The sequence below is a fragment of the Aotus nancymaae genome, unplaced genomic scaffold, assembly GCF_030222135.1.
Source record: "Aotus nancymaae isolate 86718 unplaced genomic scaffold, 86718_ANA_hifiasm-v0.15.2.pri h1tg000079l, whole genome shotgun sequence".
NCBI classification, from domain to species: Eukaryota; Metazoa; Chordata; class Mammalia; order Primates; family Aotidae; genus Aotus; species Aotus nancymaae.
In genome coordinates, this window is record NW_026988494.1 from 12,615,412 (window position 1) to 12,639,204 (window position 23,793).

General features: G+C 35.0%; 1 protein-coding gene and 1 non-coding gene across 2 annotated transcripts in view; one reads left to right on the plus strand and one right to left on the minus strand.

Annotated features, from left to right (window-relative positions):
- SGCZ (sarcoglycan zeta) overlaps window positions 1-23,793 on the minus strand; it is a 1,161,665-nt gene that overhangs the window by 111,315 nt on the left and 1,026,557 nt on the right. The window lies entirely within an intron of this gene.
- On the plus strand, window positions 23,499-23,609 carry LOC135271511 (U6 spliceosomal RNA). Its single transcript, XR_010339671.1, has one exon. It is a non-coding gene; the product is annotated as a U6 spliceosomal RNA (small nuclear RNA).

Below are 23,793 nucleotides of genomic sequence, written 5' to 3' on the forward strand. Positions count from 1 at the left end.
TCAATATAATTCATGAAATTATTCCAGACCAATTTTTTCTGTAAAAAACATAAAATCATCTTAGAATCTAGAGAAAGGCTTTTGTTAATACTCAAATTTCATTTATTATAAAATCTCCTTAGTAAATTGGAAATGAAATTCCCTCTACTTGATAAAGGACATTCACAGAAATCCTAAATCTAACATCATATTTAATATTCAAAACCTAAGTGCTTCTCCCCTAAGTTTCAGTTTAAAAAGCAAAACTGTTGTTCACAACTTTTATTGTATATCATACTAGAGGTCTTGGACAGAATAATACAGCCAAAAAAAAAATAAATGAATAATACAGAGTCTGGCAAAAGCTTATATGATTTCTATTCTCATATGACATGATTCTCTAAATAGAAAATAAAAAAATACATAAAGTTACTAAAAGTAATGTTATTTTGGCAAGTTTACAGGATAGAAGATTAATTTACAAAAAATTAATTGTATATCTTTTCACTGGCAGGGAGTTATTGGGAATTAAATTAAACTTAATATTATTTATAGCACAGTAATACAGTAGTCCTCACTTATCTGTGGTAATTAAATGGAAAATTCCAGAAAGAAACAATTCATAAGTTTTAAATTGCATGCTGTTCTGAGTAGCATGATGAAATCATATGCCATCTCATTCTCTCCCACCTGGGACGTGAATCAGTCAGCCCTTTGTCTAGCATTTCCATGCTGTCTCTGTTATCACTCTGTAGTCATTTAGCAGGTTTCCCAGTTATTAGATTGACTGTCATGGTATTGTAGTGAATGTGTCCAAGTAACCCTTATTACACTCCATGATAGCCCCAAAGCACACGATTAGCAATGCTGGCAATTTGGTTCTGCCTAAGAGAGTTGTTAAAGTGCTTCTTTTAAGTGAAAAAAGGAACAAAGAACATTAGGGAATACAAAAAGGAGGGAAGGAGAGAGCCAGGGTTTGTAAAACTACCTATCGAGCTCTATGCTCACTTCTTTGATAATGGATTCAGTTGTAGTACAAACCCCAGTATGATGCAGTATACCTTGGCAACAAATTGCACGTGTACCCCAGAATCTAAAATAAAAGTTAAAAAAAAAAGAGAGAGGAAAAAAAAAACCAGATCTTTTAAAATCTTAGTAAACTTAGTTGTTACAAAATTGTGCTGCTAATATTCTAACAAATGATAAGAATGGGACAAGGTAGAGAGACCAGAATGAGACCTGCATGTATAAAATCAATGATTTTCTGGTCACAGATTCTGATGCAATTTAGAGGAGGGTTTTTTTTGTTTGTTTATTTTTTAACAAAGGTGCTGGAACATACATAAAAATTAAGTCACAATAGATTTTATACTATAAGCCTCTGAGCAGAACATAGAAAAAAATCTTTTTAACCTTAAGTAAGTCAATGATCTTATTAAATATGGCATCCAAAGTATGATCCATTCTAAAATGAATTAAATTTCATCAAATTAAAAAATTGCTCTTTAAAACCGACTGGGCCGGGCATGGTGGCTCACTCCTGTAATCAAAGCACTTTGGAGGCCAAGGCGGGTGGATCACCTGAGGTTGGGAGTTCAAGACAAGCCTGACCAACATGGTGAAACCCCATCTTTAAAAAAAAGAAAAAAAAAAAAAAGTAAAACTGACTGGACCAGGAGAAAATGTTTGCAAAATAATATATTCTATAACAAACTTAGCTTCAAGGTATATATAGAGTTTTCAAAATTGAATAATTAGAAGACAACCTACAAATAAACTCCGTAAAACATGCAAACAGATTAAAAGGAGGGATGCAAATAGAAATAAACACACAAAACATGCTCAATATCACTAATCATTAGGAAAATGACAATTAAAACTATTAAATACACATTGGGCAAATATTTTTAAATGGTGAGATAGCAAGTTTTGGTTTGGATATGGAATGAAGAAAAATGCTCACATAGGCAGGTAGAAATGCAAAAGTATATTACCACTCTGAAAAACATTTTGAAATGTTCTAATATGATTAAACCTACACTTACCACGACATTGCTAACCCTCCCTAGGTATTTATGTCATTAAATAAAAACTAATATTCACAAAAAAGCCTGTATGCATAAAATTCTGGTGGTTTTATGTTAGGAATCATCAAAACGACTGAAACATATGTAAATGTTCTTTAACTTTCAAATGGATAAAGAAACTGTGGTACATCCATACAACAGAATACTCTTTAGGAATAGAAAGGAACAAAACAATGATTCCTGCAAAAATATGAATAAATTTGCATGTATTGCACTGAGTGAGAGAAGCCATACACAAAGGTTACATATTGTGTGATTGTATTTATATAATATTTCAGAACAGATAAAACTGCAGATCTAGAAACTGATGAGGAGTGTCAGGGAATCGGAAGCTAGGCTTGACTACCAAGGGGCACATGGTATTTGTTTGATACCACTTGATTGTGGTGTTAGTTATTTGACTACATGCATTTGTCAAAACTCACAAAGCTCTATAATAAAGTAGGAAAATGTAACTACGCAAATTCTACCTTCACAGACTCTTGTAAAAATGGTTTATGGAAATGACTATCTCAAGATTATCAGAAGTATGATTAGTGAGATCTTAAAAACAAAACAAAACGAAGCTATTAGGTCTGTCTTTTACAAAAGATATACTATCTCTGTAACTTTTCCAAATATCAAATGTATGTAAGACTTAAATTTTAATGAACCAAACCATAACATGCAGAATAATGCTACTCCTCAAAGATCCCCACATCCTCATCTTCAGCATTTGTGAATTTGTTCTGCTACAATGGTTGCAGATAGAATTAAGATTGCTAACCACCTGACCTCAAAATAGGGATAATAAGCTAAATAATCCCAATGACATCAGAGTCCTTAGGGTTTGAAGAGGGAGGCTAAAGAAGAGTCACTGTTAGAGTGATGCAATGTAAAAAAGACTCATGTGGCCACTGATGGCTTTGAAGATGGAAGAGATTCATGGGCCAAGGGGGTAGGATAATCTCTAGAAACTGGAAAGGGCAAAAAATGTTTGTCCTCTACAATTCTTAAGAGTGGAATACAGCTCTGCTGATATCTTGATTTTAGCTCAGGGAGACCCATTTAGACTTCTGACTCTCAGAACTGCATTATAATTTTGTGTTGTTTTAGGACACTAAGTTTGGGATAATTTGTTGCAGCAGCTATAGATAAGGAACGTACCATCTCTTGTCTATTTTATATTGTGTGAAACACAATATGATACAAAAAAAAAGAAAAAAATCAGGAAAATATTCATACTCAGATAATTTTTTAATACCCTACATTGACAAAAGGCAGATCAATGCACTAAGTATTCTAAAGCTAGGTTGGTATGAGAATAAATGCAAGTATTTGATTAAGACTTTTCTATTTATCTCCTTTCAAGATATTACATGAAGTTTAATGATCCCTTGGTAGTTCTGTAACATTAAGATAGGAGTTAAATTTAATTCTTTTTTGTGGGTGTTTACAAATTCGTCTTCTCCCTTCTTAAAAAGATCTCTCCTGACACATTTTAAAATAGCAGAAAAGTGCATTTACCTAAAGCCTTAATATTTGTAAATGATACTGATATGGTTTGGCTGTGTCCTCACTCAAATCTCATCTTGAATTGTAACTCCCACAATTCCCACATCCTGTGGGAGGAACTTGGTGGGAGGTGATGGAATTACGGAGGCAGGTCTTTCCTGAGCTGTTCTTGTGGTAGTAAATGAGTCTCACAAGATATGATGGTTTTAAAAATGGGAGTTTCTCTGCACAAGCTCTCTCTTTGCCTGCTGCCATCCACGTAAGATGTGACTTGCTTCTCGTTGCCTTCCACCATGATTGTGAGGCCTCCTCAGCTATGTGGAACTATAAGTCCAATAAACCCCTTTCTGTGGTAAATTGCCCAGTCTCAGATGTGTTTTTATCAGCAATGTAAAAGCAGACTAATAGAGATATACTTAGATATGTTTGAATTTTAACTATCAATAAAGATATATTAAATAGATGCTATTTTAATATGAAACAAATTGGTAAGTATTGTAAGACCAGAATAGTGTAGTAGATTTTTTCCTATCTAGGTTCATAAATGAAAAATCTTACTGGAGCTAAAGATGAGCTAATTATTTACTTTGGCTAAAATAGAATGCCTTTCCATTTTCAATACCTAATACAACCCTTTTCCTCTTGATTTTCATGCCGATAATACGTAAGATTTATAATCTCTCCCACTCATATGTATATAAATTTTTATTTCCCTTAATTCAATTTGATGTGCTCCTAAATTTCATCTTTTATATAATTTTCTTGTCGGAGTTTGAGTATTTTCTGTCATCACAAGGCTGAGTCATTACCATGGAAGTATTTGAATGAAGATGAATAGAGGTGAAGGTCACTGGAGGTGAGCACCAAGAATCCATTGCTAAATGAAACATGGCCTTTATAGTCAAGGACCTTATTAACTAATGAGGGCTATGGAGAAAGAATCAGGTAATTATGACAGAATACAATTAGTATTGATGGGGAGAATTTAGAGGGCACTATTGAAACATACAGTAGGGGCATGTAAACCAGACAGGAGTTACATGGAAGGAAAGTGTAAAGGACATGTAAGAATTATCTAGGGAAAGAGTTGGGGGAAGAGGGCTCCAAGAATAAAGAATAATATTTATAAATATATGGAGAGGGGAGACAGCCTAGTGCACTTTGGAAATGGCAGGCATTTCCATACTGATGGAAAATAAATCACTCAGTCTCTGAATCTGGGATTGATTTCTGACTGTCTTTGCCAAACTTCTGGACCTTTTCCCCAGCAAGTGTGTGGTATGGGAAAATGTGGCATGGAAGGAAAGAAATAGGAAAAAAACAGATGGGGGTAATGGGTTTATGTTCTTTCTGTCGTATCTGTTGCATAGAGATGACTTTTGCTCTTTGGTTTCTTCTCACATCTTTTTCTCACTTTTTTTTTATTTAAGCTTTTGGCTAACACCTACATCTCTCCTTTATATCAAATACCAGCCTTACCCAGAACATGGAATGCTATATTCTGTCTTTTCCTTGAGTTGAAAGGCAAATTATCTGAGCAGCTCAGGTCTACTTTGGGTGAATGTGAGTCTTTCAAAACTAATGTTGACCTGCCTTGAAGCAGGTAAGGTAAGAATGTGATTTTTTTCTCCTACTTGCCTCTCTGGCCTGTGATGGTTAATTTTAGGTGTCAACTTGATTAGATGGAGGAACACCTAGAGAGCCAGTAAAACATTATTTCTGGATGTGTCTGTTAGGGTGTTTCCAGAGGAGATTGTGTGTAAGTTTCTGAAGTGACTAGAGAAGATCTCCCCTCAACGTGGGTGAATACCATCTAATCATCTTGTGGCTGGGTAGAACAAAAAGGCAGAGGAAAAGCAAATTCTTTCTTTTTATGCTGAATCTAGGACACACTTCTTTTCCTACCCTTGAACATCAGAACTTTAGGGTCCCTGGCCTTTGGACTCTGAGACCTACACCCGTCCACATCATCTCCATTGGGTTCTCAGGCATTCAGACTCCATCTGAGAGTTACATTATTGTCTTTCCTGGTTCTGAGGCTTTCAGACTTGGACTGAGCCTAATATGAACCTACATCCTCCAATCTATCTATCTATCTCTCCCTCTCTCTCTCTCTCTCTCTCTCTCTCTCTCTCTATCAATCAATCATCTATGTATCAAAGCTATCTATTCTATTGGTTGTCTCTCTGGAGAACCCTTTAATTCAGACAAATCCATTTTTCAAAATACGTGCATCAGACTTTAATCAACTACACACAAAAGTGGCACCCTAAGCTGCTTTTTTTTCTTCATTTCTTAAAGAGAATCAGTCTGTAAGCAGACTACAAAATGACAGTTGTCAAAGATTCCCTTGAGACATCAATTGAAATAGACTCCCCCTCAACATGCTAACTAGTTATTAGGCAATGCGTATTGTCAAATCTTCAGAAAGCAATGTACCTGGTTCATTTTCCAAGCAATCTGCTAAAATGCTTTTCAGAAAGTTAAAATTTAATGTTAACCTGTGGTTTTTATGTAGAGGTTATATAAGAAATGTCCAATTGATAAATGTTTCAGCTTTTTTAGTCTTATTTTTGCAAAATCATGGTCTAAAACATTGCCCATGATGTCATCCAGTGTTTCTTATGTAAGGATTAACCTACTAAGGTTCAGGGCTGAAAGAGAAACTTTTCTCCCTAAATGATCTGCTACAGTTTCTTCAATCTGACAAAAGAAACTATATAATCCAATATGCAAATGTTTGTTTTGGGTTTTGTTTTGTTTTTAATCAAGTTTCCAGGCAGCTCGGAACCAATTTCAAGTGTTAGTTGTAGATACCAGCTTAATGTAGTTGAATGGTACAATAATTTTATGTTATTTTAACTTGGGCTTTAATATTCTTTAAAAAAAAATCATTCTATTTGATGCATTGAGATTTATAGTCTATATCAAATATTATTTCAAATTTAGAAAGACATTTTCACAAAAAATAAATTACCCAAGTTTTCTCATAACAATCATATGGCATTTTTCTCTATTGTACATAGAAATAATTGAGTTCAGATAGGTTAAGAAAGTTTATCAGATTTCTTTACATAAACAAGTTACATAAGTGATACTAAAATTCAGTTCTTTGCTACCAAATTTAATGCTCTTTCTATTATATAATTATCTAATTAATCATTTCTTTACCATTTAACAGCAAAAAATGCATATCTATGTACAAAAAATCTTTTTATGTTTCTAAGTACATATATAAGGTGAAGTTATTAATATCAGAAAATATCATACCTTATTGTATGGTCCAAAAATAACCTTTATTCTTTTGCCATATACTATCATTACCTAGTCTGTAATGATTATATTGAAGTGTAAGAAAACTCAGATATTACAAGCCTTATGTTGCAAAGATAACATATGTTTTAAATGAAGGCTATGTGTTATATACAGTCAATTATTCATTACTTTCACCTCTTGTTGAATAAATGTACAAAGAATTTATAATAAATAAGCATATACATTGCAGTACACACAAAACTATTCACTTCAAAAATTAAACAAGTCGGAGAATCTCCACATTTATACAATGAAAAATCTAAGCTGCCAACGAGGACAGCTGTAAAACATTTGAAATCCTGCTTTGTAGTTTTATTAGAGATGATTTCATCCAGTGATATTTGAAAGCAATGCACTGGAAATTTATGATGTGGCTTTTACTAAGATGTATGTAAGTTTATAACATGATGTCACTAGAAACAGATTCATTCTGTTTATATAACAAATGGTTAACTCTGGTCTGCTACCCCTACTGTATCCTGCTGTAACTGGTAATTGTATTACCCCCCCAAATTACCTATTTTTGGAAATGTCCATGCCAATTTATTCCTATAAACAAGATAATTTTTCTCTAGCTCTACACACTGTCATTTTATGCAGTTCCATTCAGTATGCCCCTTACCTGAGTTCATGTCTCTGTCTCAGGGTCTTATAGACATGAGAACACCTGGGAATAGACCTGGTGGCCTTCAGTCCACACCAAGGCAAGCACATTGTCTAGAATGTCATGTGTCACTTAGCCACGGACCCCTGAGATGCTGTCACTTGTATCTTATTTTCTGGCATTTCTATGGGGAACTATTTAAATTATGTGACTAGCTGCTTAACTAGCTAATAATGCTCTATTTTCAAATATCAACAATAAGACTCCTTTCAATGTGAAGAATAATTTTCCAAGCAAGGGTGTAGGGTAATGGTGTCTGTTTAAAAAAGTTTATTTTTAACATATTCTGGTTTTCTTTTTTGCTTAAACTAGCTTGATTTTTATAAACAGAACACAAAATTAGCCTATGAAATGACTTGTATTTAACCAGTTTTTCAATTTAAACAATTTGATAAACTTTGCTGAGAATGTCTATGGACTCATGAGATAAATTAGAAACAAATGGTCAGTTCTTTAGTTGTACTTAAAACTATCATGTTCTGCCATGACAGAGTGGCATTAGAATTCATTGTTTTTAGCCTCATCCATCTTACTGCAAATATATTGTAAAATACTTAGTTCAGAAAGGAAATATTTATACTCAACCTTTCTGCACTGCAATGTTTATTGGTTTACATTTTTCTAAATGCTAGTCTAGTTAACATTGGTCTAGTTTCCTATATTTAAGGCTTCCATTTATTTTTTATAGTTTTTTTTTTTTTTTGCTTACTATGTTAAGGTATCATTAACATATTTAAAATACTCAATCTGTTCCTTCTGTTTAGGTAATAGTGTTCTATCCTTAAATGAAAGCTAGATGACAAAAATGTGTGTATATATCAAATAAAGAAATAGTTACCCTGTGTTTGAACATCTCAAGAAAGAACTTTTACATTTCATTCTACCCATCTACCACAACTACCTGTTTTAGATTATAAACTCATGAAGAGCAGGGATTATCTTTTGAGCAAAGCTCATCTCATTTTGCATAAGAAAAAAAGTACTTGATATTCAATTTTGAGTAGGTTTGATCATGTGGCTACTGGGAATGCAAACTGGCTGGAGGTTGTGATGAGCATGGTACTAATCCTAGAAGATTTTCTTTCCTCTGAATAATGTAGAAAATACTGAACTTTCTTTATACACGGTAAAATGCACTATTAATGTTTCTTTCCCACAAAGAGAAAATGAAGTGATTAAATCCAATCAACTTTCATTTACTACAAAGTTTCAATGTACTTCCTACTAACCAAGTTTAGCTTAACATAATAAAAACCCTTTACTGAACCCCATTAAGATGAAAGTCTGCCAGTCAACCAATCAGCTCTATTGAAAGTTTTAGATGCTAAAGTTCCATGCTGATTTCGATGGACGACAGATAAAGGCAATACATATAATTAGTGTGATTAACATCTGAAAATATGTTTATCAGTTACTTGAAAACATTAATTGCATTGATTTGAAATAAAAGTCTGACACCACAAGACATGCACAAGGTAGTAATTTTGGATTCTGTGGCAAGGTAAATTTATTCTAAACATCCCAAGTGGAAGGATGTCTATCTAGAGTAAGTATAGAGGAATAAAAAGGAAAAAAGAAAAACAAATACATAGAGCTGACATCAAAAATAATTTTAGCAACCACATTAACAACTAAAAAATGCAAATACACAATGAGATATCATTCCTATCAAATTGTCAAAGTGTGTTTATAAAACAAACTCGGTGTTAGCAGTTATAATGGAATCAGACACTTTTTCTCATTGTTTTTTTGGTGTAAAGATGGTTATTGCCATTATAAAAACAACTGGCAACACTTATTTATACAGTTACTTATTTGCTATTTGTGTTTACCATAAAGTTATTTTTAAAACTTGACTTAATAATTAACTGGCAATTTATCTTAATGAAATAATCTTATATTCACACCATGTATTATGTATAAATATATTAGTCACAGCATTATTACTTATGATACAGGAGGTAAGAAGAAATTAGGCAGATAGCGAGGGTAGGGGAGTCCTCAGTAAGGTTTTCCATTTAATGAAAAGCAGCCCCCAAGTTATTTTCATTTTTACCAAAGAGCAGTCTGTAAAATTAAGCTGCAGACACAGACAAGCAAGCCGGAAGCTCACACGGGTGAATACTGGCAGCTTTGCCAGTAGTGAAAGGTTACCTGGGCCTGGGCATGTTCAAAATGACGGCTCCAAGTTCGCACCTCTGTCAGCAAGCCGGGAGCAAGAAGCAGAAAACTCGGCGCCAGCCAAGCGGCAAGCCCGTTTGCTTATTAGTGTGGCGTGGCCTGCCCTCCCAGCGTGCTATGCAAACGTCACATCTGCTCCAACCAATCCGACCCTGGGTAAATCCGACTCCGGCTCCTCAAACCGGCCTATAAAATCCGGTGCATTCTGTGGTGGGCGGGAATTCTTAGTCAAAGCCCCTCTCTCTCATTAGGGAGACAGCTGTTCTGCTTTCTATTTCTTTCACCTGTTAAACTCTGCTCCTCAACTCATTCTTTCTGTGTGTGTCCCGGACCTTAATCTTCTTGGCGTGAGATACGAACCCTATTTACCCCAGACAAAAATGCTGTTTCACTTATAATAATTACAGCTCAGGAGTGTGGGGAGAGTAAATTTTCTATGATATAGGAAGTGCTTAACAAATTATAGAATAACCAAATGTTGGAATATATGGGAAAATTTAAATTATGTTTTTGAAGAAGAATAATATAGGACACGTTCATATTATCCTAAGCAAAAAGCTTTGTCAGCAAATGTACATTCAAAATGATATCTTTCTATTAATAGGCATATTTTACATTTATATTTATGTTATATATATTTATAGAAAAAGCTGGTTAGTTATATATCAACTACATCAGCAGTAAGTGAGAGCTGGGATAAAAGTTATGTTGGTATCTAAATATTTGTGAATTCCATACTTTCATAAAAATATAACCTGTGTGATTAAGTAAAGTATAATTAGCTCATTTTATCTTATCAATTAGTTAAAATAAACTATTAATTTTGAGCCGAGTAAATATGTTTCTCATTTCTTTCCTTCTATCTGAAATGAGTGCTGTGTCTTCAAACTAACAGTAGAACCTTCACAATTAGTCTTATGTTTGCTATAACTTATTATCTGCAATACTAAGTTGGCTTTTTGTTTTTTGTTTTTGAGACAGGATCTCACTCTGTTGCCTAGACTGGAGTATAGTGGTGTGATCTGGCTCACAGCAACCTTTGTTACCCAGACTCAAGCAATTCTCATGCCTCAGCCTCTCGAGTAGCTGGGATTACAGATGTGCACCATTATTACCCAGCTAAATTTTGTATTTTTAGTAGAGACAGAGTTTCACCATGTTGGCCTGGCTGGTCTCAAACTCCTGACCTTAAATGATCCACTGCCTTGGCCTCCCAAAGTTCTGGGATTACAGGCCTGAGCCACCATGCCCAGCCATTATTAAATCTAAGTTGTAAAAAACATTATTACCATTTTCCCAGATCCTTAGAATTACCCATAACTGCTCCCTTTCTAGTCCACTTAAAATACTATTATGCAACTTGAACTTTTAAAAATCAATTATTTCTCATTTTTTTAATAAAATATTTATTTGTGGTCACTATTTGCCAGAGATGGTTCATTTTACTGACACCCATCAGATAACTGCATCATAACGGAATGCCTGGACCATTGCAGTAACCGTAACTGCTTTTCTGGTATTCAGTATTTTGCAATCTAGTCAAAGAGCATTCTTGATTGCATTTGGCAAGAATCTGCATTGGAACTGAGAGAAACCCACTTCAATCTGTATCAACAACAACAGCAACAAAACGTGGTTGGGAGATTCTTGTTTCCCAAGGGGAGTGTGCTAGTAATCTATTTATTGTCTTTTATCTCTAAATCCATAATTTTGCCTGCCTTTTCCGTCAAAATGGATCCTGACCCTTTCAATATTTTTCCTTGCCAGCTAGCATGATGCTTTGTCAGTAGAGGGCGCTGGAGGGACACCGCAGGAGTAAAGGTGTTTTGTTTGCAAGACTCAGTGTTTGTTCTCTGTACTCCTGGGCTGTGCAGTCACCCCAGGGTCCAGGTCCTGCAGTTGCGTGTCTCCTCCACGCACGAACACTACAGCCCATGAAGCGTCTCTGGCTGCAGGTTCCTGCAGCACGCAGGGGCTACCAGTTTTCCTTGATACCATCCATACTTTTCCACTAATCAGTTCCCAGCAAAGGACCTCAGGTGAGACATCTTACGAACAGATTTCCCTGGTATCTACCTAGGGGTATTAGTTCTCACACAGCTACTAAGAAATACCTGAGACTGGGTAATTTATGAAGAAAAGAGGTTAATTTATTCACAGTTTCACAAGCTTAAAAGGAAGCATTGCAGAGAGGCCTGAGGAAACTTAAAATTATGGCGGAAGCTGAAGGACAAGCAGGCACGTCTTACCACAATGAAGCAGGAGAGAGAGAAAAGAGAGAGTGCATGCAAAAAAGGAAGTACAACACACTTTTAAACCATTATATCTAGTGAGGACTCACTCACTGTCACGAGAACAGCCAGGGGGACATCTGCCCTGATCCACTCACCTCCCATCAGGCTCCTCCTCCAATTCGACATGAGGTTTGGGTAGGGACATAAATCCAAACCATATCAGAGTAGTTTTTGGCAAGATCAAGAGGACAGATGTCCAGAAAGTACCACAGGAGTGGTACCACGACTTCTCTGCCATCCAGTGAGCCAAAGCTGTGTCATATCCAGAAAGTTCTGAATTTCAGTCCTGAGGTGGAAGAATGGGAAGCCCTTCTTTGAGTGATCTGCCTCATCTAAGACAGTAACTGTTCCTCTACCATTTCTGTATCATTTTTAGTTCTCTCTACTTCTTAATAGCCAAGAGTCCTCCATCCTGCAGCAGAAGGTGACTGAGGCTTGGCATCTCCCAGTCATTCACCCTGCAGTAAGGAGGAATCCAGAACTAGCATTCCTAGATTTTTAATCAAGAAGCTGAAGGTGACCCACATTGGTTCCTCCCTTTACTGGATGTACCAGCAGAGATTATGTGGAACGTCCAAGAGAAATAGGCTAGTGAAAAACCTACCAGAAGAGCGACTCTCCGTCCTGTGGGCATGATATCTCCAACCCCTTACCCATAGATACTGGGGGAAACAGAAAAGCTTTTTTGTTTCTTCCGGTAATACCAGAAGGCATCAAGCAGGAGCTTTAAGAGATGAACCCCCTGCCTCTTCAAAAAGAACAACAAAAAGAGAAGGCAAAAGATAAACAACAACAACAAAACAACAACAAACTTTGCAAGAGCTCAGAAAGCCAAAATGTTATCAGAGCAACATCCCACAAAGTAGGCCAGAACCTACACATTAAACCTAAACCAGGTGGACTGACTAATAGAAGACTTCAATAGGATCAAGAGTCTTTTAAGATAATGTCCACAATGTCCAAGATGCAACTGAAAATTACTCCTCATAGCAAGAAGAAAACAAATCACAACTTGAATGAGAAAAGGCAATCAACTGAAGCCAACATCGAGATGAATCAGATGAAGGAATGAAGGACAAGTATTTTTAAAAAACAATAATAAAATTGTTTTAACAAACAATTACAAGTTTTTCTAAAACACATGAAAATAAAAATGTAGAAAAATCGAGTTAGTTTAAAAAAATGAAACAACAAACTAAAAATATGATAATGGAAATAAAAACAAAATGATTCTGAATGGGATCAATAGTAGAGTGGAGATAACAGGAGATATAATCAATGAGCATCAAGACAGATCAATAGAATTACTCAGAACAAAAAAAAAGAAAGCTAAAAATGTAAATGGATTCTCAGGGACTGCGGGACAATAACAAAAGATATAAGGTTTTCATAATCAGAATTACAGAAGGAGATGAGAAAGAGGGAGGGGATGAAAAATATTCAAGGAAATAATAGACAAAATCTTTCCAAATTTGTGCTAAGACATAAACTGTAGATTTAAGAAGCTAAGATAGAATAAACCCAAGGAAATACATAGGACACATATCTAAATTTCTGAAAACTAAAGACACATATGAAAATTACTGAAAGCAATTGGAGAGAAAAGCATGCATTACCTTTAGGGGAACACCAGTTTGTATGACAGCTAATTTTCCAGTCATTTCTTGAAACAAAATGGTCACTTTTGAAACTATATTTTGAATTTTGGAAAACATGTCCTACACTTAAAAGTGTATTTATAAATAGAGGTTAACAGAATGGATTTAAAAATTGCTGAGCTATGTTGTCTATAAGAAAATATTTTTAAACATAACAATATAGATATATTGAAAGTATGCAAAACGTGTACCATACTAACAGTAATTTTTCATTAAAAAAGCAGGAATATCTATATGAGTATTAGATAATATTATAGAGCAAAGAATATTACTTGGACATAAAATAACATTATATAATTATTTTAGAAATCCACTAAGAAGACATAGAAATTATAAGCGGGTATGCACCGAACAACAAATATTCACAGTATATGAAGCAAAAATGATAAAGTTGAGGGAAAAATGGATAAATCCACAAATTATAGCTGGATGTTTCAATACCACATTTGCAGAATTAAGATAATTACGGGACAGAAAATTTGCAAAATATGAAATACTGAAGAATATTATCAGACATTGGGACCTCATTGGCACCCAGAGAGCACTTCACAGAACAAAATTCAGACACATTATTTTCAAGTGTCCATGGAACCTTCATCATATAGGGCACTTCCTGGTCCTAACATAAACCTAAACAAGGGTAAATACTTTAAATACACAAAATATGTTTCTTGTCTATACTGAATCAAACTAGAAATCCATATTAGAAAGGAGGGAAATTTCCAAACGCTTGAAAACTAAACAATATATTTCTAAACTATCTACAGGATGAAGAAGTCTCAAAAATTAAATATACATGTATATTTAAAAATCTAAGAAATAAAAATGAAGATATCACAACAGCACGAAAGCTGTGATACCAGAGAAACTTACAGCATCACACACTTGCTGTAGCAAAGAAGAAAGTACTCAAATGAATAGTTTCTACTTCTAAAAAGTAGAAAAGAAGGTAAACGAAACCCCCCAAAAGCAGAAAAAAAAAGAAGTCAATGAAACTTAAGGCAGAAAAAAATAGAGAAAAATCAATAAAAGCAAAAGCTTATTGTTTGAAAAAATTTTAAATTGTTCAAGATTTCCAAAGACGACCGGGCGCGGTGCCTCATGCCTATAATCCCAGCACTTTGGGAGGCCAAGGCGGGTAGATCACGAGGTCAAGAGATCGAGACCATACTGGTCAAACACGGTGAAACCCCGTCTCTACTAAAAATACAAAAAAATAGCTGGGCATGGTGGCGCGTGCCTGTAATCCCAGCTACTCAGGAGGCTGAGGCAGGAGAATTGCCTGAACCCAGGAGGCGGAGGTTGCGGTGAGCCGAGATCGCGCCATTGCACTCCAGCCTGGGTAACAAGAGTGAAACTCCATCTCAAAAAAAAAAAAAAAAAGATTTACAAAGACAAAAATGAGAGAAGTCCCACAAATCACCAATATCAGAAACGAAAGAGCATATTACTATAGGTAGTTTAGTCTTTAGAATACTAAGATATTATCATAAATATATGTATGCTCATAAATTTGTACATATAAAAAATAAAATAACTCAAAAAACTACATACTACCAAAAGTAAAACAAGATAAAATAAAGAAACAAAATAGACCCATAACCTTCAATAAAAGTGTATGGTGAATAATATCCTGAAAAGAAAATACCTTGGCCTAGATGGTATTATACCACCTTGGAATCACAGAAGAGGAGAAGGCACTTTCTAATTTGTCTTATGAGGTCAGTGTTACCCTGATAACAAATCTAGACAAAGTCAGTGAAAACAAAACAAAACAAACAAGCCACAAACAAACTTCCTGGGTCCAATATCTCTCATGAACTTAGATCCAAAAAGTTTTCACCAACATATTAGCAAACAAAGTCTAATAACATATCAAAAGAATTTTGCTCCATGACTTTGCGGGATTTATTCTAGGTATGCCAGATGGTTCAATTTTCAAAAATTAATTAACAAAAACAAATTATATAATCATATTAATGGATGCAGAAAAATACTTAAAGGATGTCCAACATCCATTTGTGATAAAATCTCTCAGCAAACTGGAAATAGGAGAAACTTCTTCATCTTAAAAACAATCAAACAAACAAACAAATACAAAAACTACACCTGTCATCAGAATGGTGAAAGACCACATTTTATTTCCTAAGACCATAACAAGAAAAGCATCTTACATTATACTACTCTTAGTCATTTTAGTCCTAAATTCTAGTTAGTAAAATAAGGCAAGAAAATCTGGGGGTAGGAGCAGAAAAATGTGGCACAAGAGAAACTGTGGTAGAACAGTTATGTATCTTGATGTATTGGTAGTGACCCCAAGCCACATATATTGGTGAAAGTGTATAAAACTCTATAGATACGCACTTGCACATGTACACACACACACAAATGGATACATGTATAACTGGTTAAATCTGAAGAAATTAACACCTATTGTCAATCTCTTGGCTTTGATATTGCATGGTATAGTTACATAAGAGATGACGTTGTAAGAGTTAGGGTGAAAGGTGTAGGGAACCTCTTTGTACACTTCTATGGCATTTCCTGTGAATCAATAATTATTTCAGAATAAAAGCTAATGTAGTTCACCTCATAAACAAAAAAAGAGCATATTATGATTTCAAGAGATGAAGCAAAATAATTTCAGAACATTTAAAATCAATTAAAGATTTTTCTTAAGTGAAAAATAGGAAAAGAAGGAAGTGTTCTCAATCTGGTAATAGAGAAGTCTGCAAGAAATACACAGAAAACATTTTATCAAAGGGTAAAATATTGAACATTTTTCCCTGACATTAGGAACAAGAACAGATATCTACTTGACCACTCTAGTTAACTTTGAACTGGTCACTCTAGCCAATGTAATAAGGTAAATAATTTAAAAGAGTGAGAAATACAAATAAATAAAATTATTTCTTTCAGATGACATAACTTTGTTCATAGAAAGTAGAGAAAATATACAAACTATTAAAATTTATGTGTATTTCTAACACAAAGCCAATATCACTGTTTTGCAGTTTCCTATATTAGCAACAATTGGTAAATGAAATTTTAAAAGGCATATCAGTTGCAAGAACATAAATCATTAAGGAAAACTCTAGGAAGAAAATTAGTGAAAGATGTTCATATTCTTTCTCAGAAAATATCAAATCATTGATGAAAGGAAAAAAAAAACTGACCTAAACAATTAGAGAGGATTTTATCTGTTCCCAGATTAGAAAACTCAATGTTGTAAAGATGAAAGTTTCTGCAAAATTGCTTAATATTAGGTTGATATAAAAGTAATCATGATTTGCATTGTTGAAATTTTCTGTTTGATATTGGAATGCATTCTTAAGTGTGTTTACGTTATATATCATTTAAATGTGCATTTATCAATTTATTTTTTCTTGCTAATGACTTGTTACCTGCTCTTTATTAACTATGGAAATGATTTTAGACAAAAAGCAAATTTGTGCCATTTTCCTATTTGAGTTCAAAATGGGTCATAAAGCAGCAGAAACAACTCACAACATCAACAACGCATTTGGTCCAGGAACTGCTAATAAACATTCAGTGCAGTGGTGGTTCAAAAATTTTGGAAAGGCAATGAGAGCCTTGACGATGAGGACCTTGGTGGCCAGTCATCAGAATTTGAGAACCACCAACTGAGTGCACTCTTCGAAGCTGATTCTCTTACAACTACATGAGAAGTTGCTGAAAGACTCAATGTTGACCATTCTATGGTTATTTGACATTTGAAGCAAATTGGAGAGGTAACAAAGCTTGATAAGTGGATGCCTCATAAGCTGAGCAAAAATTTTTTTTTTAAAAGTGTCACTTTGAAGTGTCCTCTTATTCTACACAGCAACAATGAACTACTGCTCAACTGGATTGTAACGTGTGATGAAAAGTGGATTTCATCAGTGACGACCAGCTCAGTGGATGGACTGAGAAGAAGTGGCAAAGCACTTCTCAAAGCCAAACTCGCACCAAAAAAATAAAACCATGATGGACAATATTTGGTGATCTGCTGCCTGTTGGAGCTGCTACGGCTTTCTGAATCCCAGTGAAACTACTACATCTGAGAAGTATGCTCAGCAAATCGATGAGATGCAAGAAAAACTGCAACACCTGCAGCTGGCATTAGTCAACAGAAAGGGTCCAGGTCTTCTCCAGACGGCATCTGACTGCACATTGGACAACCACTGCTTCAAGAGTTGAATGAATTGGGCTATAAAGTTTTGCCTCATCCACCATATTCCCCCCAACCTCTTGCTGACTGACTGCCACTTCTTCAAGCACCTAGACGAGTTTTTGCAGGAAAAACACTTCTGCAAACAGCAGGATGCAGAAAATGCTTTCCAAGAGTTCCTAGAATCTCAAAGCACACATTTTCATGTCACAGGAATAAACAAACATATTTCTCATTGACAATAATCTGTTGATTGTAATTGTTCTCACTTTGATTAATAAAGATGTGTTTGAGCCTAGTTATAATGACTTAAAAGTCACAGTCCAAAAATGCAATTACTTTTGCATCAATCTAACAGATCGGTGCTTGTATTCCTAGTGATATATCAAAACGATGCATATACATGTACACCAAAAGACAGGCGTAAGAATGACTTTTTGTGACACTATTACAGCTCCAACTGAACTGAACTGAAAACTTCAATAGGAGTAGAATGGACAGATAAATTGTAGTATATTTATGAAAGGAAATACCACGCACAGTGGTAATGAAGAACAATGCAAAATTATCGTAGAGTATCAGAGACATAATATTAAGAGAAAAAAGCCAGATGCAAAATAATGTATAATTTGTGAATTTATTTATATATGCTTCAAAAATCAAATGAGGGGTTAGGTTTGAGAGTAGTAACTGAGGGAAAGCAGTAGAGTTCTGAGCTTCAGGGATGCTGTTCTATATCTTGACCTTGATCTTAGTCGCATAGCTGCCTTCACTTTGTAAAAATCCCTCAGGGCATGCTTTTGAGATTTGTTTACTTTTCTATGTATGTGTTCTTTTTTTTATTATTCTTTAAGTTCTGGGGTGCATGTGCAGATCAGCAGGATTGTTACATAGGTACACACATGCTATGATGGTTTGCTGCATCCATCCCACGTCATCTACATTAGGTATTTCTCCTAATGTTATCCCTCCCTAATCCCCCCACCCCCTGCTATCCTTCCCCTAGCTCCCCCACCCCCAACAGGCCCAGCTGTGTGATGTTCCCCTCCCTGTGTCCATGTGTTCTCATTGTTCAACACCCACTTATGAGTGAGAAAATATGGTGTTCTGGTTTTCTGTTCTTGTGTCAGTTTGCTGAGAATGATGGTTTCCAGCTTCATCCATGTCTCTGCAAAGGACATGAACTCATCCTTTTTTATGGCTGCATAGTATTCCATGGCTACAATCTTAAAAAATATTTCATTGTGTTAGAACACATACAGTCTGTCATGGATACACAAATGCCCATCAATGATAGACTGTGTGTGTGTTCTACCATAATAAAACTTTTAAAAAAAGATTGTAGCCACTTTTACCATTTAAAGTTGTGGGAAGCAAAAAAGGAAACAACATTTGAAAATTTGTTTGTTATCTTAAGTTGTAGATGTTGTAAGTAACCATGTAATTATTAAGATAACACATTCCTAAGTCTTAGGACTTAAACTTAGAGATTCAGTAAAGGATTTACTTGGTGCACCTAATATAGAAAAGAAAATGGAATTCCATGAAGAAGCCCAAGGAGAGGTAACCCATGAAATAGAGAGGCTAGGAGCCTTAAAGAAAATAAATGTCAATAAATGGAAATATAAACCTCTCCTACAGACTCAAAATGTAGATAAAATTCTATAAGCAATGTCTGATGTGTGTATGTCATTGTGTGAGCATATATGTGTGGGTAAAACCAGGGGAGGGAGATTTGGTCTACTTCTAGAAAAATAGTAGCTTTGAACAGGGAAACCATATGTTGAAAGACAATCTATGAGTTATTAAAAGCTTCCTTTGGACTTACACATAAATTTTAAATGTAAATTTACACATATGGTTTATAATTGAATGGTTGACACCTATAATTTTCAGGAGAAGCAATCGTCTTTGCTCAGTGTTGTGTATCCATTCCTACCACAGTGCCTGACATATGGTGGCACCCATAAATATTCCTTAAGTCAAAATAATACTGAATAAATCCGCTGAAATAAAAATACTAGCAGTAGTAACTTATATACTGCAGTTTCTACATAATAGGAAACCTGCTTTATATACATCGATTGATTGAATCACCATTACGATTGTGTAGCTATAATTCCACAGTGAGTTATGGTTTAGATTCAAAGAAGTGGGATTGAGCGTGGTGGGCTCACACCTGTAATTCTAGCACATTGGGAGGCCGAGGCAGGTGGATCACTTGAGGTCAGAATTTTGAGACCAGCCTGGCCAACATGGTGAAACCCTGTCTCTACCAAAAAAATAATAAATTAGCTGGGTGTGATGATGCACACCTGTAATCCCAGCTACTCAGGAGGCTGAGGCAGGAGAATGGTTTGAACCTGGGAGGCAGAGCTTCTAGTGAGCCGAGATGGTGCCACTGCACTTCAGCCTGGCTACAGAGGAAGACTCCATCTCAAAGAAAAAAAAAAAGTGGAAGTGCAGCCTCAAACCCAGGAGAGATTGTGGAAAACATATGCCAAAAGCAGGAGTCCCTCAACAAACTGAGAGGGCTATTGCCACTGACTATAAGCCTTCTTTTTTTTTCTTCTTCTTTTTTAATTGTACTTTAGGTTCTGGGGTACATGTGCAGATTATGCAGGGTTGTTGCATAGGTACATACATAACAAGGTGGTTTGCTGCCTCCATTCCCCCTTCATCTATAGGCTCCAATGAGATGGTACCTTAGTTGTTATTTACATTACTTCAGTTTTGTTTTAGGGAGTATTGACCTTCAGAATAATCTTAACTTTCATTCATCTAGAAGATGTTCCCTCACAAAGATCAGAACATTATTCTAATAGACTTTTTCATTATTTATTGTTTTGAATTTAAAAATGAAACCTTTATGTCATGGACAATTTACTGTTTCGTTGCTTAAAGATGAAGAGACTTAATGTTTGGTTCTAAACTATTAACCAATTTTATCTATCTCATTTATTTAATAACTAATTCCCCCTCTCAGTCACAGTCATGTTTTTTAGTTTTTGAGACCACTCTTGTCACACAGGCTGGAGTGCAATGGCACGATCTGGGTTCACTGCAATCTCTGCTTCCTGTGTTAAAGTGATTCTCCTGCCTCAGCCTCCTGAGTAGCTGGGATTACAGGCATGCACCACCATGCCTGGCTAATTTTTCTTTTTTTAGTAGAAACACGGTTTCACCATGTTGGTCAGGCTGGTCTCGAACTCCTGACCTCTTGATCCGCCTTGCCTCAGCCTCCCAAAGTGCTGAGATTACAGGCATGAGCCACTGTGCCCAGCCTGTCTCAGTGCTTTTAAAGGACATCTTGGTCTTACATTGAATTATCACAGATATATGGCTTCTTTGTACATTTTTTCATTATTGTGTTATCTTGATTTTCTATACCTATACTAATTCCACACAAATTATTGTTCTTGTGATAATTGGTGTACACTATTAAAATTTTCCCATTTTTTTATTTAAATGAGAATACTTTGTAAACTTTTCATTATCACTAGCATTTTCATTTGATTTGCTTTACATTTGTAAGTTTAATTTTGGAACAGATCACTTTAATAAAGATATACCTTATAGAATTCAGATTATTTGTCAATGTCTATTTTTAATGAATATTGATGTAAAGTAATTCAAATAATAGAAGGCATTCAATTTATTACTCATTTTTATATTCATCTAAAACTGTCACATCTAGACTAATATATTTTTACCAGAATTAATGAGCTGTTGGAATGTCAGAAAACTAACAGGGAATAAATATAAAACCTTAGTGTCCTGTCAGTTAATTGTTAAAGGGACAGATGCTATAGGTAATTTAATTGTGCTTAGCACCCAGCAGCAGTCTCATGAATGTCATGACCCTTGGAACCACCTGCCTATGCTGATAAATCAAGTGATAACCCTTAACAAACTAAAGACGCTAGAATTAAATGTTACCTGGGATAATCATTTATAGCATCCAATATAAAGTAGAGTCACTCTGAGTAAAAACTACCTTCTGCTTTTTCTCCCACTAGGAAATGAATACTACGACTATTAATAATGACAGCAGCTAGCACTTTTCTAGTACTTAATATGTGCAAAGAATTTCACTTATAGCAACTCACTTAATCATCAACACAACTCCAGTAGATAGACATTATTAATATGTTCACTTTACGTTTAAGAAACTGAGACAGAGAGGTCAACTGGACACCTTCAACTTGTACCTATTCATCAGTTTATTTCTAATGTACATAATAAAGCACATCTTTGACACTGTTCTGCCACCCTTAACTACTTTTCAAAACAAGTAATGTGTAAACATGTTGTACTTGCATTTAAAAATGATGCAATATGGACTGAACTTGAAGCCAGGTCTTTCATATGCAAACTATTTTTCCTGACAAAGGAGAGAATTAATTGTTACACTAGTATATTCAGAAATTTATTTAATAGAGGATAGAAATACCAAGGACAAAAAAGTACCAATAGTGACATTACAATAAGGTTCGGTAGTCTCCTTGTCAGCAGATAAGATTAGCACGAGGGAGTATGGTAGGTGTGAATTGCGGGCAGACACAGAAGGAACTGCTGTAGCACTGAAGGTGAAAGGGATGCCGGGGCAGTGAGTTGGAAAATCCTTTAACCTTTATGTTGTGTTTCCATGGGTTTATGCTAAAACTCAGGGTCATCGTTTAGTGTATATTATGTAAATTTGTGAATCTTGAAATATTTCCCTATGTGAAAGCTCATTATGCTAAAATATTTCTTACTTTATTACTTGATCATTTTGGCTATGCAGAAAGACAGAAAAACAATAATTTCATATCTATGGAAGGTCTGACACAGAAAAGCTTTTATTATGTCACCATAAAAATTATAAAATGGCCAGGGAGAAAGAGGCATAGTGAAGTAGAGAATGGAACAAGGCCAGAAAGCCCATTTAAGATCACAGTGATCATTAAAGTTTTTGCAACACCACCTAATATTCTTTCTTGGAAACACATCAAATTGCATTTCAAAACTACTTGCTCTTGTTATTTATACTGTGATTCTACTAACATTTTCCTCAAGCCACTAAATATTCTCTACAAAAAGAAATTCCTTTGGCTTTTTTGCAAAGGCACATTTGGTGTTCATCATTTTCTACACTTAGCCAGTGACCCTGTGAACTTCTGTTTGACACTAAATCAGCCTTACTGCTTATCTTCTTTTTTACATTCTAAATGCATTCTCTTTTAGTGCTACTTATTCCTAAGAATCGTAAGTTTATTCAATGGAGCATATGTAGTTTGCAATACTTTTACATTATTTGCATTCATCTCTTTCCACTTACCAATGTGATCATGTGATTTTAACAAATGAAGATGATAGATAGTTTCTATTTTCACTGTGCTTTAAGAAGGTTACTCATAGCAGAGGTGACCTATTTAATGTTGTACTCAAAAAAGTTATGGGCTATTCTAAATGATCTGCTGTTTATGTGTTCGATTAAAAAAAAGAAAAGATGGGTTTTGAAGGGAAGCTAATTAGTTTCGTTAAGCTTAAAAAAACTCTCTACAAATATGAAATATTAGTGTTGAAAATAAACTTAGGTACCACTATCTTTTAATACTAAAAATTGAGGCTGATATAAATGACAAGTTAGTGTCTCAAAAATACTGAGTAGTAGTGCTCGCTTTGGCAGCACATATACTAAAAAAAAATTGGAATGATACAGAGAAGATTAGCATAGCCCCTAAAAAAATTAAAAAAAAATTCTCAGTGGTAGATTAATGTTGAATTAGAAATCAACATGATAGTCAGGTGTAGGTAGATCCACAAAAAAATAATAATAATTAGTTCATTGGGTTTTACGTTAGAAGAAAAAGAGAGAAAAAGTCAGAGGGATAGATTTGGGTGTTGTCCACATATATGTGATATGATAAAGGAAGATATATAATAAATGTTCATGGTATATGCAATG